Below are 17,954 nucleotides of genomic sequence, written 5' to 3' on the forward strand. Positions count from 1 at the left end.
GGCATCCTCCTCCGGCCTGCCCTCTCCTCCCCTCTTACTCATATTTGATCTGTCTGTTGGTGATGAAGCGGTAAATGATTGGTAGAAATTAAAAAATAAAGAAGGGTGAAATGAGGCTCTGGGATCACTCAACAAACTCCCAATAACTATCATAACAAAATATGTTTAAATAGCAATTCTCTGTGACAACTGCACAAATTCTATATTCTGGTAAAGGCCACAATATGACATTGAAAAAAAAACTGATTATTGAAAATGTGACCCACTTTGAAACCGGATTAGGGAGCAAATTAGGTCAATTTTAAAGAGTAAAGGTGGTGATGTTTTATATTTTTCTTCAACCTGAATGATAGAGTCAATCTGACATACCCAGTTCCTGCTGCGGTAAGCACCAACTGTGTATGTAATCTCTTGCGTAAAATATTCCCTAACAAAGTAATTTTACTTGCGAGCATCTTGACCTTGGAGATATTTGACAGATTTATCTTCAATAACTTCCACTTAGTAGCTTTTTTCTAGAGCTTTTAGCTATCCCACAGTTTCCATGAGAAGACTCTGAGATGCAGTTGAAACGTTTGGATAAAGCTAGTAAGTCGCCCTTGAGCCAACATGATAAAAAAGAGATATAGATAATGATGTATATAAGATATAGATACATATAGATAGATAGATGTAAAAAAAATATGGGCTTGCGACTGGTTAGGGACCTCAGAAAGTATTAATGTATTATAGAAAATGGAAGTGGATCCAAATTCAAAATAGTAAAAAAAATAATAATATTTTGCCTAATTTTTCAGTGTAGACTCAACAATCGTGTTAAATGATGACGAGGATTAAACACTCACTCACTCATTCAATTATTCACACACACACACACACACACACACACAGACACACACACAAACACTCACTCACTCACTCAATTATTCACACACTCACTCACTCACTCAATCACTCACTCACTCACTCAATTATTTGCGCACACACTCACTCACACACTCACTGACTTATCCACTCACTCACTCACTCACTCACTCACTCAATTATTCACACACACACACACACACACACACACTTACTCGCACACTCACTGACTTACCCACTCACTCACTCAATTATTCACACACCTACCCACTCACTCACACATACACACACACTCACTCACTCACTTGCTCACTCACTTACCCACTCACTCACACACTCACTCACTCACTCATTTACCCACTCACTCACACACTCACTCACTCACTCACTAACTCAATTACTTACACACTCACTCACTCACACACTCACTCACTCACTCACCGACTCACTCACTCACACACTCACTCATTTACCCACTCACTCACTCACTCACTCACTCACACACTCACTTACCCACTCCCTCACTCACTCACTCGCTTTCTCACTCTCCATCCTGTTTTCCACTTCCTGGCTCGTCCTGTCTTCCGTGGCGGCGGCTCGGCGGGACACTGATGTGCAATGAGCTTTTCAGAAAGGTCCCAGGAGTTCAGCGCTGGTGCTGAGCCTCCTTTCTCCTTCTCCACTTGCTCTCTGCTGTTTCCACAACTCCTCTCTCTCTCTCTCTCTCTCTCTCTCTCTCTCTCTCTTTTTCAATCTCTTTGTCTCTCCCCCGGCCTTCCGCCACACCCCCCTCCCTTCACCCCCCACCTCCATTCACATCACACGATTCTCGGAGATTGACAGCCTCCCCAAAGAGTGAGAGCTGGAACAGATGGAATATGAATGGTTCACTCGTGTATGAAAAAGGTGTCTGGGTGAAGGAAGTGGTGTAAGGGGACCCTCAATTGCGATGTAAGTATGACTAAATCCCATTGTAACCACCACCCCCTCCCCAATCACACACAAACACACACACAAACACACACACTACCACAAAAAAGCAAATGAGGCTTTAAAGAGACAGTGACAAATAATGGCCTTGTCTCTATTGTTTTTCAAATAGAACATTTAGAAAAATACATGTACTAATAGGAATGCATTTAGCTTTCTTTTTACACTCCAGTTTAGTGATAAGGCTTACATATTGATATGTTCATGGACCATAAACATATCAAAATGTACGTAATTATGGTGCAGGTGCAGCAGGGGCCACACCCATTAGAATTGGACATTTTGAGAGGGATACAGTCTGTAACCAACCTAGCAGCCTATAAGGCTGTAGCACAATCGCTAAGAGACAAAGTGAAGGGAGCTTCATTGTCATGGTTACATTGCTATACACTGGTTATAATTAGGTAACAATGGTGGACGTGCTCGGAGAGAAAAAAAGAGCATTGACTGTTGGTCGGAATTAGGAAATGAACATTGCTCTCCGGTGTTTGTTGACCTGTCCTCTAGCGCCCCCCCCCCCAAGTCGCTCTGTAAAGTTCCATTTTGCCTGAGACTGTCTGGAAATCCAAGAGAGTTACTGATTGTTTGCATACATGTACAACTTGAATGCGTCCATTACATTATTATTAAGGGACTATCTTCCTAGTGGAAGATAACGCCATGTGGCTGTGCTCTGCAGCCTCCCCACAAAGCGACAGCCTCAAACAAATGGCCTCACAAATATCTGGGATGTGAAGATGGCGGAGGCGGGGGGGGGGTGGTTGCCGTGAGACTCCCATCCAGCCGTCTGGCAGCCACACAGGGCCTGTTTTTGAATTTCTGATCAAAAGTTGCAGCGGAGACCGGCGCTGAATCACGGCCTCCCAAACATCTGCTGTCATATCACTGTGAATAATTTATTTGTTGATCCAACTGAATGTATGTATCCGTCTCCCTTTCTCTCCTGAGCCCATTTGCGAGAGTGTTCATGTGTGCGCACTTGTATCCTTAGAAAATAAAATGCTTCAATCAACAACAACAACAAAATGATCTGCTGGTTTGAGGAATCGCCGCGCGACGCAAATAGAGCTGGATAGAATTGTTCTCACACACACACACACACACACACACACACACACACACACTGAGGCCAACACTTATTCTAGCAGTGGGCGTCTGCAGCCGTTTACATCCACAGCGTTTGACACAGCGGAAACACAGGGCCTTATTTCAGCTCCAGCATGGTCGCTAAGTGGCACATCTCATTAGAATGATTTAGGCAAAATGAAAATGATATTACAATAATTTTAGAAACACTATCAGTGGTTTCATCCTCCCAAATGATAATTTAAGTCCTGCTTGTAATGGCTATGAGACTGTTAGCGGGGTTATTCATTTCAAACTGTGTTAAGCACAGCACGCACAGCCATTAGGGCCCAGTATCGGTATACTTATGCTTACTGAAATGAGATTGCGTGAGGAAATAGAGTTATCAAGCGGCAAAAATATCCATCGATCAGCCGCCTCTGCCGCCCCTTATGCTAAACTAAAATAACATCATTAAGACTCCAACTTTGAGATGAAGAAAGTTAGTGTGACGGTGTAGTGGTTCCACCTGAGCTTTTGCTGCACACACACACACACACACACACAGCTACCAGCTAATATCCAAGTGTGCGTGTGAGAGCGAGCTAATTGGTTAAAGCCCGTTGTTGCTTGCTTCTTGTTAGCCGGCCCCCCCCGCTTTACTTCCTCTACGGCCTGCTATGTACACCGCTGCTGTCAACAGGGTTTGCTAAGTAGTTAACAAACTTTACCCCCTCCCAAATCCCCACGGGCTTTGAATGGGGGGGGGGGGTGACAGACACACTTTCTGATAACAAACGCCTCGGCGCTAAATGTGATTGATAGGGCTCAATTCTTCTCCCACTCCGCACCATTTACTTTGAGCAGCCAGAGTTGGGCATCAGAGATTGTGTGTGTGTGTGTGTGTTTGTTTTAATAGTAGTACTGTGTGTGTGTGTGTGTGTGTGTGTGTAAGGATAAATGTAGTGGGGTGGGGAGGGGGGCATCTGTATGTCCCCTGGCATCTATTTGCTTTTAACCGCTAAGTCATTACGACCTAATACATGTAGATTGTGATGGGGAAAGGGGGAGGGAATGTGGAATGGGTGGAGGGGAGATCAGTGGAGTGTTATGGAGGCAAGCAGATGCTCGCCTCTGGAGTTATTACATACAGAGATGATTAGTGTTGGGTGTGGGGGGCTCACTGAACTGATGGAAGGCCTTCAAGCTCGGAGAGACCGAGGAAAAAGGTATTTCATTTGGAGTTGATTTGCATATTTTATGAGGAGACTCAAAGCGTGGCGGTCGGGGTTTGAGCATGACTGATGAGAAGAAACAGGAGCGAAGTGGGATGGGTGGAGGCTGGAGGGAATGGGGGGGGCAGCGAACTCTCCCACCGACCCCTGCTGCCAAAAACGTGACCGGGAAAAGAACTCAAAGCGTCAGCTGACCCTTCCTCTTCATCAGGATGCTTGGTCACAACGCGTCCGTGTGTCCTAGAGCCTTCAAAGGATCCAGCAACGCAGCTCTTGGGTAAATAAAACACCTTTAAAAAGCATCCTTTCGGGAGGGAATAAAAGATATTACGTCCAAAGACCAGCTGCCAGGAAATCATATTCTTAATGAGCAATGCGCAGAGAGTAAACTTCTCCATGTGCTGGAGCCCAGGAGAGTTGGACTCAGTGTGCACACATGAAGCGCGATTACATTAAGGCTCTGCAAACAAATAGATTTCCTCTGCCGCTCTGTCAATTGCACAAAAAATATAAAAATATCTCTGACGGCACAAAGTAAAGCGGCAGGGATGGGGATGGTGGGGGGGAGTTTAGGCATCTCTAACAACTTCCTGTAATTGCGATTTATTGAGAAGGAAGCGGAGGGTAAAGATTTTGAAATTATAAGCTATTATGTGCCAGAGAGAGTAAGCGAGGTGGGGGGTTGGCGACATAAAATACAGCTGACAAGCCAAGGCAAATTAGCCCAGGACCATTACAAAAATCATTTAATTGCCGGCAATTCTGTCAGGTCAATTGACTCTAATTGAAAAAAAGAGAGAGAGGGAATAACAAAAAAGAATATTATGGCAGAGAGAAGGAAGTGCAAGGGATGAGGTGAGCGTTCAGGAAACAAGCAGTGATTGGAGAACACAATGCTCCTCGGCTCTTCACCCCTGTGTCTGATATGATGTAACACGCTGACAGCCTGATGTGGGGTGCTTTGATTGACATGCTTATTAACAAGTTATTATACTGGAGATATGGGAAAATAAAGCCAGCGGATGTGAAGATCTCATTCAAACCGCCGAACCATTGTTTCTGTATAGGCGTTCCTACCAGGCTTTTGATTAAAGCGCCCATATTCTGCTCATCTTCAGGTTCATAATTGTGTTTTGAGGTTGAACCTTTACATGGTTTCATTTTCTAAAAACACCATATTTGTGTACTGCACATTGCTGCAGATCTTGTTTTTCCCCTGTGTTTTGAGCTCTCTGTTTTAGCTACAGAGTGAGACATCTTACTTCTACTCTAATTACTAACTAGTGAGTGTTGTAGCAGTCTTTTGCAATCGAGAACAAGCTAGCATGGTAGCGCTAGCATGTGCTATGGTTAGCCACCTCGTCTCTAGTGACGTAGAAAGCCGTGCAGATTTTGAACAGCTAACCCTGAGACTAAAGACAGAGGACATTCAGAAACTGGATCTCACTCAAAACAGCATGGATAGAAGTTTGTATGTGTGTGGAAGCACCAGAGACACAAAATAACACCCCAAATCCCAGAAAAGGTTTTTTTGTTTCATAAGATGGGCACTTTAAACAATGCACACCTGTCAGTGGTGGAATGTAACATGTACTCAAGTTTCTCCTCAACTGTACTTGACTTGAGTAAAATGTTTAGGTACTTTTATTAGGTATTTTATGCTACTTTACATTTGAAATCCATTACATTTTGGAAGCTAAAAAAATTTTATTACACTGCATTTATTTGTCAACATGAGTTTCCAATGGACGTACTCCGGTGGTAACTCAGTTCACATCCACAGTACATTTAACCTAATGTAATTTAAGGGCTTTGAAACCCAACTCGGATTCAAAAGAACCTTTCCTTTTATCCATTTCTGCTTAGGGTGCTTTATTTCTGCTAGCCATCCACAACGTTACTGCTACAAATTACAGTGCGGCAAACACTCGCCACTACACTTCTGAAACCCCTGTGAAATGACCAGAGAAATGTTATGTTGCATATTTTACTCATGAAACACAGCAATTCAAATATGATATATTGTTATGCATTAAACTATCCAGCTTAATATTAGACTTAAGTAGGCCTACTGTTAATACCAGTGCCAATACCAACAATCCCAGTTAGAGAAAGAGTCAACAGTCAACAAGAGACCCAAGACAATCAGTCAGATTGAGCACTTATAAACTGAAATAATGGAGATGGTTAAATTGAAATACTGCCCTAACAGTGTTCCAGTGTGTGTGTGTGTGTGTGTGTTTTCATTCTTTCCTGAATCACACCAGAGGCCTGTACTAGGAAGCTAGATTTGGTAACAAGTCGGTGGATCACTTATGACCGGGTTAAATCGCCATGGTAACTTATGTTGAACACCTAACCTGGTCGGGAGCAGGTTATGTTGGAGATTAGAGATCAACCGCTACTGACCAGAGAGAGAGAGAGAGAGAGAGAGAGAGAGTGTGCGCGAGAGAGAGAGAGAGAGAGAGAGAGAGAGAGAGAGAGAGAGAGAGAGAGAGAGAGAGAGAGAGAGAAAGAGCGAGAGAGAGAGAAAGAGAGAGAGCGAGAGAGAGAGAGAGAGCGAGAGAGAGAGAGAGAGAGAGAGACAGAGTGAGTGAGAGAGAGAGAGAGAGATTTTATATTTGCTCCAACAATCTCTTCCCACTGCTTGGGTTGCAAAATAACACGCTGAAGCAAGGATGGCGTATGGAAAGCACAGGTGTAATTATGGTCAGAGTGATGGGTTCTGATGCTCTTCATATTTATGAAGTATCATAGTTTGCTCTTTTTACGTAAAATCTGTGGCTCTAGTAGATGTTTGCAATTGGTCTTGCTGTGCAAACAGCGCTTCTTTTATGTGACGCTGGATTGGGAAACCCCCGACGTCACAACGGTTAACCACCGTCGTGACACAGCTTATGCAGGACCGCGGTTGTTAGGTTTGGTGAAGCCGCGGAACTGAATGAAATCCAGGGCAAGTTGCTCTTTATTCGTAGTACAAGCCTCTGTTGTTGGGCGTGTGATATATGAGGACCTGATTGAGAGCACAAGATAGGCATCTCCTGATCCGCACAGATAGAAGGTGATTAATAGCCTTGCTGATTAGCCTATCACCAGCCAACACAAAGGACTAATCAGTTAATTGATCATGGCCAAGAGTTGTGTGTGTTTTAGTGCATTGTTTGTGTGCATGTGTGTGTGTGTTCGTGTGCATATTTGTTTGTCTGTGTGTATGGCACATGGGCACCTTCTATTTGTTTAGTATGGTGGTCGATCATGGCAAATGGGCAACAACCCAAAACGCTTCACACAGGAGAAACATGCTACAAATATAGAACATGTCAGCTATATGGTCCGCCGATGGAGAAGGTGTGAAGATGTTTCAGTAGGCCTATAATAAAATATAATAACAAATGTATTAACAAACGCACCTGACAAAGCATCTGTATTTTACAAGATGGGAGTGAGAATGTGTTGAACACACATGGAAAGTTGATGTCAAACACACAGAATGAAGTAATCGTGTGTGAAGTAATCGTTTTGGGCCACTTAATAAACCTAGTATAATGTATTTTAAAACAAAGGTAATTCAGTGACGCATGGTCTAACATACGTCAGGCCATTAAATACAATCAGTCAGTTGTCTGATCGGACCATGGCTCAAAAAAAATGTCCAGACTTCCAGACATTGGCTCAGCGACATTACTATGGCTGCTTCTCTCTCTGAGACCTCTGCCTGTTCTGCAGGTGTGTGTCACTACTCACTGTCCGGGGAGTAGAGCGCGCCACGGAAAGAACGACACAGGCAGTCCTGATTACTCATCAAGATCAAGAACATATGACTGGGTAGAGACTGGCGTTATAAGAGTTTAGGTCAGTGTGTAGTGTGTGTGAGTGTGTGCATAAAGAGTGTGTGCGAGAGAGAGAGAAAGAGACTGAGGCAGCTGTGTATCAGAACAGAAGAAAACTTGCAGTCCATGGTGCTTAGTCTTACCCTGGTCTTGTCCTCCTTCCCATAGTGCCAAGCAAAACAAAAACCTGGCTTTGCGCAGTGTCACCCACTTCACGTGTGCGCCATGTGTAGTTGTTTAGCAACCAGAAAGCACAACCAACATCTAAATCTTTTAATGATTCTTTTGGAATCTAATTTTGGAACCTGTTTCCAAGGTAATCTGGAGGAGATTCACTCGCTCTACAGTTGTGGTGGCCGCCCTCCCAGGCCTATTGTACTCCAGCAGCACCTACGGGAATCAAATATGAACAAAGGACAGGGGACGAGAGACATGCAGGCATACAGAACAGGGGGTGAGCATCAGAGGGAAGAAGAAGATGGGACGAGAGAGTCGCTGACACCTCCACATCAAAGTGGTGCCCAGGTTCCACATACACAGCAACACACTCTTGTCTTTGGTCACTTCATCATTATGTGGTCTGTGAGCTGAGCTGTGAGTGACAGTGTTGGGACTGTGTGTGTGATTGTGCGTGTGTGTAAGTTTGTGTGTGTGTGTAAAATACTGTCGGACAACTTTCACCTCAAAATAAATCTGAGGACTAAAATACAGTCAGAAAGCATATTTCTTAGACAACAATGCCCCAATGAGAACTACATAATGAATGACTTTAAAATTACATTAATCTTTTTTTTCATTGAACAATCAACAAATCAATGTGTGTAATGTGAAAACAACAGACATACGCAGTTAGCAACTAGCTAGTGAACATTGTGGAGCATTTAGCAGCAAGAGAGACAGATATTTTTTATTTTAGTTGGTGGAGACCAAAAACTGAGCTAAAAGGAGGGCAAAGTTGGGTATATTAAGGCATCTTTTAGAAAATTAAAAATCATTTTGCAATGAGTTATAGTTGAGACTCATGTCAACATAAACACAAGTCTGATGCCTGATAATGCCATCATCATTTCCTTTTATTCATTAAGAATGTCCCTGCATGCTAATATTAGCCTGTTTCAGTTTGGTTGAGGCTTGTTTTGGAAAATATTTACAATTACATTTTTAAGTTATTACAGTATTTCTGTAGGTAAAAAAACGTGTACAGCTGTGCCAATCTCATTTATTTACATTAGTTGTGGTTGTTTTTCTTTCACTATTTTTCATGGATGTAGCAAGGTAGCTAGCCAGCTTTAAAGAAAGCACCTACAAAGCCTTGATTAGTCGATTTTGTTGTTTTTCCAGCCATCACATCATCACAGCATCATTTCTATGTTAATCATCCTTTTTCGCAGGACATATTTTGACTTTTCGTAGTAGAAAGTACAAGTCAAAAAAATATAGGTAACAATGGCTCAGTTCCGTCAAGCGTCTCAGACACGCCAGGGATTTACTACTTACATCAGAAATCTCAACTGACCAGCCCTGCAACATTTACCCCAATGTAATAGGATCTGTCGTTATTGGTCATTTTTATTTTAAAGAAGTTAATACTGAGAAGGTACACTTCTCCAACTTCCATCGTGAGAAGGACTTTATTCATCGCAATAGATTTCCTCGGCATATACCACTTTTCTGTTTCTCAGGGACTTCTTTCACTACTGAGAAAATAATACTGATGATGACATTATTATAGCTTCCATGTTCATTACAGAAAGCCTGCATTACAAACTGGTCACGCCAAGTTTGTAAGGCTGTTCACAAGGCAGGGAGGGTCTGCTTACCGGGGTCTAAAAGTGTGGATGTCTCTGCTTCTTCGATTTTGATCATTCTTTTCTTCTCATGTGAGTCCCCATCTTCATAGACATTAAAATACTAAATTGCTTGAATAGCCCTTCAAACTGCTGCTTGTATACTAAACATTTATTTTTATTTGCTGGGTTTCCAGATTTATCGATGCATGGCTCTTTGTGTGCATTGTCACATTTGTCCCTTCATATTTGATTGACAGACAAAAAGGTATTACATTTGGACTACCGGCTGGACACACAATTGCTGAATCAATGCTATTGATTAACAACCAATTGCCAACCCCCTACAGAAAGATTATGTTGACTGTGTAATAAGGCAGCAAAAATAGTGTACTCACTGTACCTTCAAAACACGTTGACACAGTCCTTTTTTTTAACTAACCTGTGAAAATGCGGTTTTAAAGTCATGTGGACATTGATACTGTGTGTTAGTAGCTCGGCGTGGCTGTGTGCCACAGCGCAGACACATTCTGCTGGCCTGTGCAACATCCATAAAGTGTTACGGCAATCACCTTAGCGCTTTACCTCTTCCCCGTCGCTCGGCGGCCCTGAAACAGTGGCCATTAACATTTGAAGCGGGAGCAGAAAAAAGCCTCTAATTGGTGCTCCGGTGATACCACAGGCCTGATATTCTGTGGGAAGCAGGGCTTCGGAGGGCCATTAATTAACCTTAGTGCTATGATTACTACTTACATTAGAGGGGAATACATTAGAGGTGGCAGCGGGCCCCTTTTTTTCTGCCCTGCACTTCAGAGGGGCCCTGGCGGAGCGCTCCATGCCCCCGCGAGCCACGATATGTTAACGGGGAAGCAACTAATTAGATGTCAAAAATTCATAAGGCCTCTCTTTAATATTGCATATCTATCCCTGGCCTGTCACTTCAAAACAAGAGGGATTGCATAAACAGGGCGACCGCAACACAACCCCACCCCTCTCCCCCATCCCCGTCATGGGAGCCGGGAGAGTGGGGCGAGTTGGGGTGGGGTGTACTGCTGATGAGGGACAAGTAGGGGGGGATGACAGCCCGCTTGAAGGTGAAGAGGAGGAGAGGGAAGACAGAGGAAAGAAGAGGAAAAAGTGAGGAGAAAGAAGAAAGGAAAGAAAAAACAGACAATCAAAGGAAGTTCCTTGACAAATCCCACAGAGGATGGCTGCGCCACATTATCAAGTCTTCCTCTCTGTAGATACAATACAGCACAGCGAACATCAGGGAGGAAGGCGGAACCCAACAAACTTTGTCCACCTTTCACCTGAGCTTCAGCTTTATCATGTAAATGTAGTATTTTACACGGGGGTGCAGTCATGTTAGAAAGAGAATACATGAATGCGTGCTGAAGATCTTGGATCGGGTCAGACCATTAACCATCTTAAAGCTATAGTCGGTAGTTTCTGTCCCAAGAGGAATTCTAAGTATTGACAATGTCGCATCCACAGGATATAAGCCTTCTGTGATCACGCACTACCCCCACCTAGAGCTGGGCAATATGTCGATATTATATCGATATTGTGATATGAGACTAGATATCGTCTTAGATTTTGGATGTCGTAATATGTGTTGTCTTTTCCTGGTTTTAAAGTCGGAATTCCAGTAAAGTGATGTTCTTTTCTGAACTTACCAGACTATTCTATCTGTTCTATTATTGTTGTCTATTACACACTTAGTCATTATATCCATATTACTGATAATTATTCATCAAAAATCCCACTGTGCAAGTACTTTGTGAAAGCACCAGTAGTCAACACTACAATATCGTTGCAGTATCGATATTGAGGTATTTGGTCAAAAATATTGTGATATTTTATTTTCTCCATATCGCCCAGCCCTGCCCCCATTGCTCTCCCACACAGTTGCTAGCAGCCAAGGAGGACACGAAGGTTGAGAAAAAAAACATGATGGACACTTCAGAAGAGTTTCTGTTTGTGGAGTCTTAATTAGCTGAGAGTCTTAATTAGCTCTGTAGCAACTCAATTGGCAACGGCTTGAATGTAAGGGACTATGTGTTATGATCTTGTGTTTGGTTTGTTTTTGGTTTGGGATTTGTGGTTGTTTTTCAGGTGTTTTTTGAAGGGGTTGGTTTACTCAAATAATTGAGATATTAGAAGTGGTCTCTACCAAAGCAAAGTGCTTTGGTTTTATTTAAGATATCTGTCTCAAAAGTTCTGCCTTAACCCCAATTCAATGGAGGCGAATGGAATGTTTCTGTGGTGGAAATTTACCTTTTTCGAAAATGAAAAAGAAACTTCTGGATAATGTAAAGAACACTCTGATCAGTTTTCATTTACAGATTTCTGCAGAGGTGTTAAGCTCTCCTAAGTCAACATGACTGACCAGCCAAAAAAAAGTGCACAAAAATTTTTTCAACTGGAAATCCAAGCAAATTTATTTGCTGATGAAGACCATGTGATATGGTTGACAGCTCCAGAACAAGCAAAGAGTGAACCTTGAGTGGGGATTGTTTTGTCAGCTGCTATTTCCAAAGTCCAAAATGCGTCAAGCTTAGCTATTCTGTGTATTTTCCAGAGAAACAGTGACACCAACAAAAAAAAAAAATACTTATTGATGCTGATGTATTTTGTGGTTCAATTTGCTCCCTAAGTGACCAAAATGCCTTTAAAAACCTGTCGGGCAATGGCATCTTACAGAAAATAAATGTTGTTTTGCCCTCCTTTCTTTAATCTCCAGCCTCCCTCTGCAATATAAGCAGCATTGAAGGACTTTATGAGAGTCTTGTCTATGTTTTTACTAACCTCTAAACTCAGCCCACAAAGAAAGCAAAGTTTTTTTGAAGGTGATCCTCGCTGTCTGCGCTTCATCCACGTTCCAGATTTAAAGCAGCAGCAATAACAATCACTTCTTCCTGTCATATTGTGGGTTGTTTGCATGCACGCAGACATTTGAGTCATTGGTGGGTGAAGTCTGATTGTTACATTGCACCCAGCGGCGACACACCAGTGTGTTACTGTGAGGAAATATATTTCAGAAAAGTCTCTAGTCATCTGTCTGAATACATTTCCTCCACTGTCTGTTTGTTGGCTCACATGAAGTATCAGCAATCATGTTCTGTGTGGCTTTATGGAGATGATCAGTCATAGTCAAACTGATTGTAATGATGGAAATAAAGAAGAGGGAATGCTGCTAGATCAAAAGCTGTTTGACTTTCAATACGGTTTCAGACACTTCTAACGGGATTCAGACACTTCTAACAGCTGTAATGCAACATTAAGGTATATTAATCCATATTAGTCCAAACTGCCTGGAGGAAATAGACAAGGTTGACTTGAATAGCAAGTTTTAGAGGTCTGTTAGTAGAAGAAAACTTTTCATTGAAGTGCTTCTATCAATTACAGTCAATAGTCATGTTTCCACTAACGTTAGAAAATGTTGACGGGAACATCCTCAAATTCGCAAAAAGACGTTTTAACGCTCTCTTGAGGTGGTTTTTGCCTTTTTCGAAAAGAGTTAATGAGTAAAACTGGAAATGGAAAGAGCTTTGCTGAGTAACTTGTAACGTAGCAAACATGGAACTCCCATGACTGTAGTGGTATGCATCGGATGGGAGAAGGATCGGGATATGGGTACCATCCTGTGACCCTGCCACGGCAGGTAAAGTGACGAATTGGTTTAACAGCTTGAACCACATGGCCCTGCACACCGCTGATACACAGTTGGTCACAAATAAACATCATATACTTCTTAGGTTACATATTTGCAATGGCGACTATGCAAGTGAAATTTGAGACAAACCACCAGTCAATACTTAATTTTGTTTCACGTAAATACCGTATTTAGTTCTAATCTAGCTCAACGTAAATCCTTTCAGGAAGACTTGACACTTAATCCCGGCTCTCTTCCTAAATCAAATCAGTTGTTGAAGGCGTTCACTTTCCTAACCAATCAGAATTGGCCACAAATTCCAATGGCCAATCACAGCGTCGCAAGCCTGTTTTAAATCTGTTTCTCTCTCTGCTGCTGTCAGCTGTCATTTCTGGCAAAGCGTGTAATTGTCACCCAAAGGCTGGGCCTGGGTCTTCCTCCCATTCCACCTCCGGTCATCGTCACCCAAAGGCAGCCTCTTGCAGGACGCTCCGTTGACTCCTTCGGTCTGGTCTTTGGGCTCCTTTGCCGCGACCAACAGTGTCTAGACTCCATGGGGGGGGGGGATTGTCTTCGCTTCCTTACCCCTTTTACAAATTATTCTATAACGATGGAGTCTAAAGTCCAAAGACTTTCATTTTATTATGCTTATGTACAATAAACCTTTGCACATATGCAAACAAGTCTCTCCTGATTGAAATAGTAACGGTTTGTGAGAGTTATTTACTTTACTAAATTCTCAATATATCTGACCTGAAATATCTACTAAGGACCGATACACATGGATGACACATGGAGAGATGTCAGAGAAAGGGGGCTCGAGCCGTTGGTTGGTCAGTTCCTTGCTCGAGAGCATCTCGGCAGTACCCAGGAGGTGTTCACTTAAGCCTGCCCGAATTCTCCAGTTCGTCAGCTCTGCAAAATGTCTTTTTGGGGCTTTTCCCTTTCTTATAGTGCCAGTGGGTGGACATGAAAGGGGGAGAAAGATTGGAGGATGACACGCAGCAAGGGGCCGCAGGTTGGTTTCAAACCGGGCCGCTGCAGGATTCAGCCAACATGGGGCAAACCCTCTTACTGGGGGCCTAGAGGCTGCCCCACAGCGAATAACTTTACATCTGAAGAGTTTAAAAACTTAAGTTCATTTCTAAAGAAACACAACAATAATAAAAGGCGACTTACTGTCGCACAGTAGAGGAATTACCTTGTAGTACAGTATATTCCATTAGCTGTTTAGGTTTATTTACTAATGTTAACCAACACAACGTTAGTTAACGTCGTGGATATACAGCAGACTATTACCATAGTGACTAGATGGATTTGTAGGCAAAGTTTTTTACCAGTAGTTGTGATGGAAAGCTTACACACATTAAATGAAATGTTGGGACCGTTTGGCCTAAAATCCCCATCTGCAAGTTGTAAGGTTGCTGATGAAAAGGTGAACCAGCATTTACACAGGTGCTACATTTTCTTTCCATCCATGTTGTTTTCAGACCCAGCTGGTTTAATGGTTAATAGTTTCTGGTTTGACTTTAATTCAGAAAATACTTAGATCACTATTGAGATTAAAAATAAAGTCTATGCTGTAGCTTGATGTTCCTACAGAAAACTATCATGTCCCTTTGTCTGTAACAATGAATTCTTCCCATACGCTTCTGAGACCAGAGGAGAGTTCAATTCAGTCCGTTGTGTCATGCATACCTGTATCCATTCCAGGTTGAATTAAATGACATCCTGACTGCTGGCTATTGAAGCAAAAAATTAGCCTGCCGGCCCAGCGAAAAGGTCAGCCCTAAGGGGGGGGGGGACGGTGGGTTACATTTCTCTAACCGTCAACTCCTGATGAAAGTGATTCTAGCTGCCAGCAGCCTTGACAAGCGCTAGACAAAGGAGGTAGGCCTGGTTATTTCAAGAGCAGGTAGGCGCCCCTCCATTTTCTCTAACAGAGATATAAGCTGGAATAGAGTTGGTGTGTGTCGCGAGGCAATGCAGTCACAACTCCTACTGTTTGTGCCGTTTGTTTTGTGTGCACACTTTATCCTTTGTGCTAACTGCAGCAAACAGATAGCATCAGACTCTGTCATTAGGTTAATTGAAAATCTGCACGCTTCTTGGAGACGTGCATGTTTGTTCAGTTTGTTTTTTTGTTTTGTTTTTTAACTTAGTATACTGATTAAGGGGATAAACACACAATGACAAAAGGAACTAGCTTGCAACTTTTTATTCATTTCACTAATTGGAAACATATCTGCTTGTTGTTCTTGACTTTGCTCCGTATCCGTTTTTTTTCGCCCTCATAGAAAGGTGGACGTTGTATACCTCATTGATATGAATTTAATTATTCAATAATTGTGTTCCCTTGGGTGTATTAACCCAAAGCAAATGAGAGTCACCTGACTTGGGAATGAAATAAGATGACTATGACCCTGTGTAAATGTAAATGTGCTGTATTTATATAGCGCTTTTCCAGTCTTAACAACTGCTCAAAGCGCTTTTACATCTACAGGAAACATTCACCATTCACACACATTCATACACTGTGGCCGGGGCTGCCGTACAAGGTGCCACCTGCTCATCAGATAAACATGCACACACATTCACACTCCGATGCGCAGCACCGGGGGCAATTCGGGGTTCAGTGTCTTGCCCAAGGACACTTCGACAATGACTGCAGGGGCGGGGATCGAACCACCAACCTTTCAATTGGCAGGCAACCGCTCTACCACTGAGCCACAGCCGCCCCTGTGTGATCAAATTTATTTTCAAACAGTTTTTAAATGAAACAAGATGGGCTGATGCACTTTGCAAGTTGACATGTCTGATTACAGCGCAGTGTGTGTCTTTCAAAAGGGGGGGATTCAATTTAAAGTTCTTTGGTGGTGCCAAACTAATCCAAACATGCCCCCTCCCCCCACCACCACACACACACACACACCTGTTTCCCAGAGTCAGAGCAGTGAATAATATATATAAACGAGTGGTGGAGGCAGAGGTGTTGGCATGGCTTGATAGACATGGCCGTCCATATTTGTTTATTTTTGGAGATAATCAGTCCTTCTACGCATGAACTCTTATCTCTCCCTGTGGAGGAAAAAAACAGCTGCAGATAAGAAGAAGATGCAAAAAGTTTCCGTTTGCTTGCGTGATGCGCAGTCTCAAATCTCCCTCTATCACTCCCAGGTAGCTTTTCAGGCTCGCGTGACCGCCTGTTATCAGCCCCGGCGTCGGGGGGGTGGGGGTCACGAGACAGCCAGCAGATTGCACGCCAGGCATTTTTCGCTCGTCACCCGGAGGATTTTGATACTTCCATCTCTTTAAAGAACTCGCAGATCCCACTGCCTCACCTGGAGTAAAGCAATTACTGAGAAGCGTCCTAACTGACGGGCTGCCAATCCAAACTCCTCGATGAGTTTAGATTCCCCCGCACTCAGTGCAATTCTTTTTAATATTTTGTTGACACTTGCCGTTCAAAGCATTCACATTACATTTTAAGAGCAAAGTAGTTTAATATCAGTGCATGAAGATGTTTTTCAAAGCAAATTTATTCAGAGGGAAATTTCCTTACACTGTTGACAGGTGCAACGCAGCTCAAAGAAATCATTTACATAACGGGCACAGTTAATAAATTGACAAATATCCATGCGCTATCAATCCACAGTCGTTTGGTTACCAGCACATTTGCGGTAGAGTCTCCGCTAAAGGAGCCCCATCATTAAAATCTCAGCCGGCCACCACACCACTGCTGCTTATTTCAAAGAAAATGTATCTGGACTTTGGTCTCTTCCTCCCCATTACACTGGGAAAGATCAGAAACTTTCCGTGTTTTTCAGGGGGCCATCCCTGGAACTGGCCCAGCACCTTCAAATGATTCACCCCATTAAGGAGCCAATCAGGTATAATGAAGCGCCGGGCAAACTCAGTGGCTGTGCCAGATAAATAATTTACTGGGACTTGTCATCCTTCTCCCATCGAGGTGCTGCAGTCCCAGAAGAGCGGCAAGACACATGAAGGCTTTTTGGGGTGGAGAGACTTCGCAAAGCTGGTGACACCCCCCACCCCGCTGCCCACCCTTCCTCTTCATCGAAGTCCACCTCCCACATCCTTTCCTCCCTCGCTTCCTCCTTCTCCTCCCCCCCTCAGTCACCCCCTCATCCTCAAATCAAACAGCCTTCCCTACCCCACCCCTCGTTCTCTTCTCCCCAACTGTCAGACGTTGGGAGATAGAGGGATGGAGCCGGCACCACTTCGTTACCAGCCTCTCACTTGGAGGTTTCAAACAGATTTCAGCTAATGAGGGAGCATTTAGAAACTCAGGGATGGGGAAACAGATTAACGGGGGGGGTGGTAGGCTACTTTACTGTAGTAGGCACGCGCACACACACACATGTACAATACACACACCAACATACAAAATCCGCTGCATCCTCACACCTTGTTTTGTGCACGTGAAACTTACACACACATGGGTAGTATACACTCACCTGTACACACTCTCTCTCACACACACAGCTCAGGGTTGTCAGTGCAGGTG

Source organism: Etheostoma cragini, chromosome 20 (genome assembly GCF_013103735.1).
Source record: "Etheostoma cragini isolate CJK2018 chromosome 20, CSU_Ecrag_1.0, whole genome shotgun sequence".
NCBI classification, from domain to species: domain Eukaryota; kingdom Metazoa; phylum Chordata; class Actinopteri; order Perciformes; family Percidae; genus Etheostoma; species Etheostoma cragini.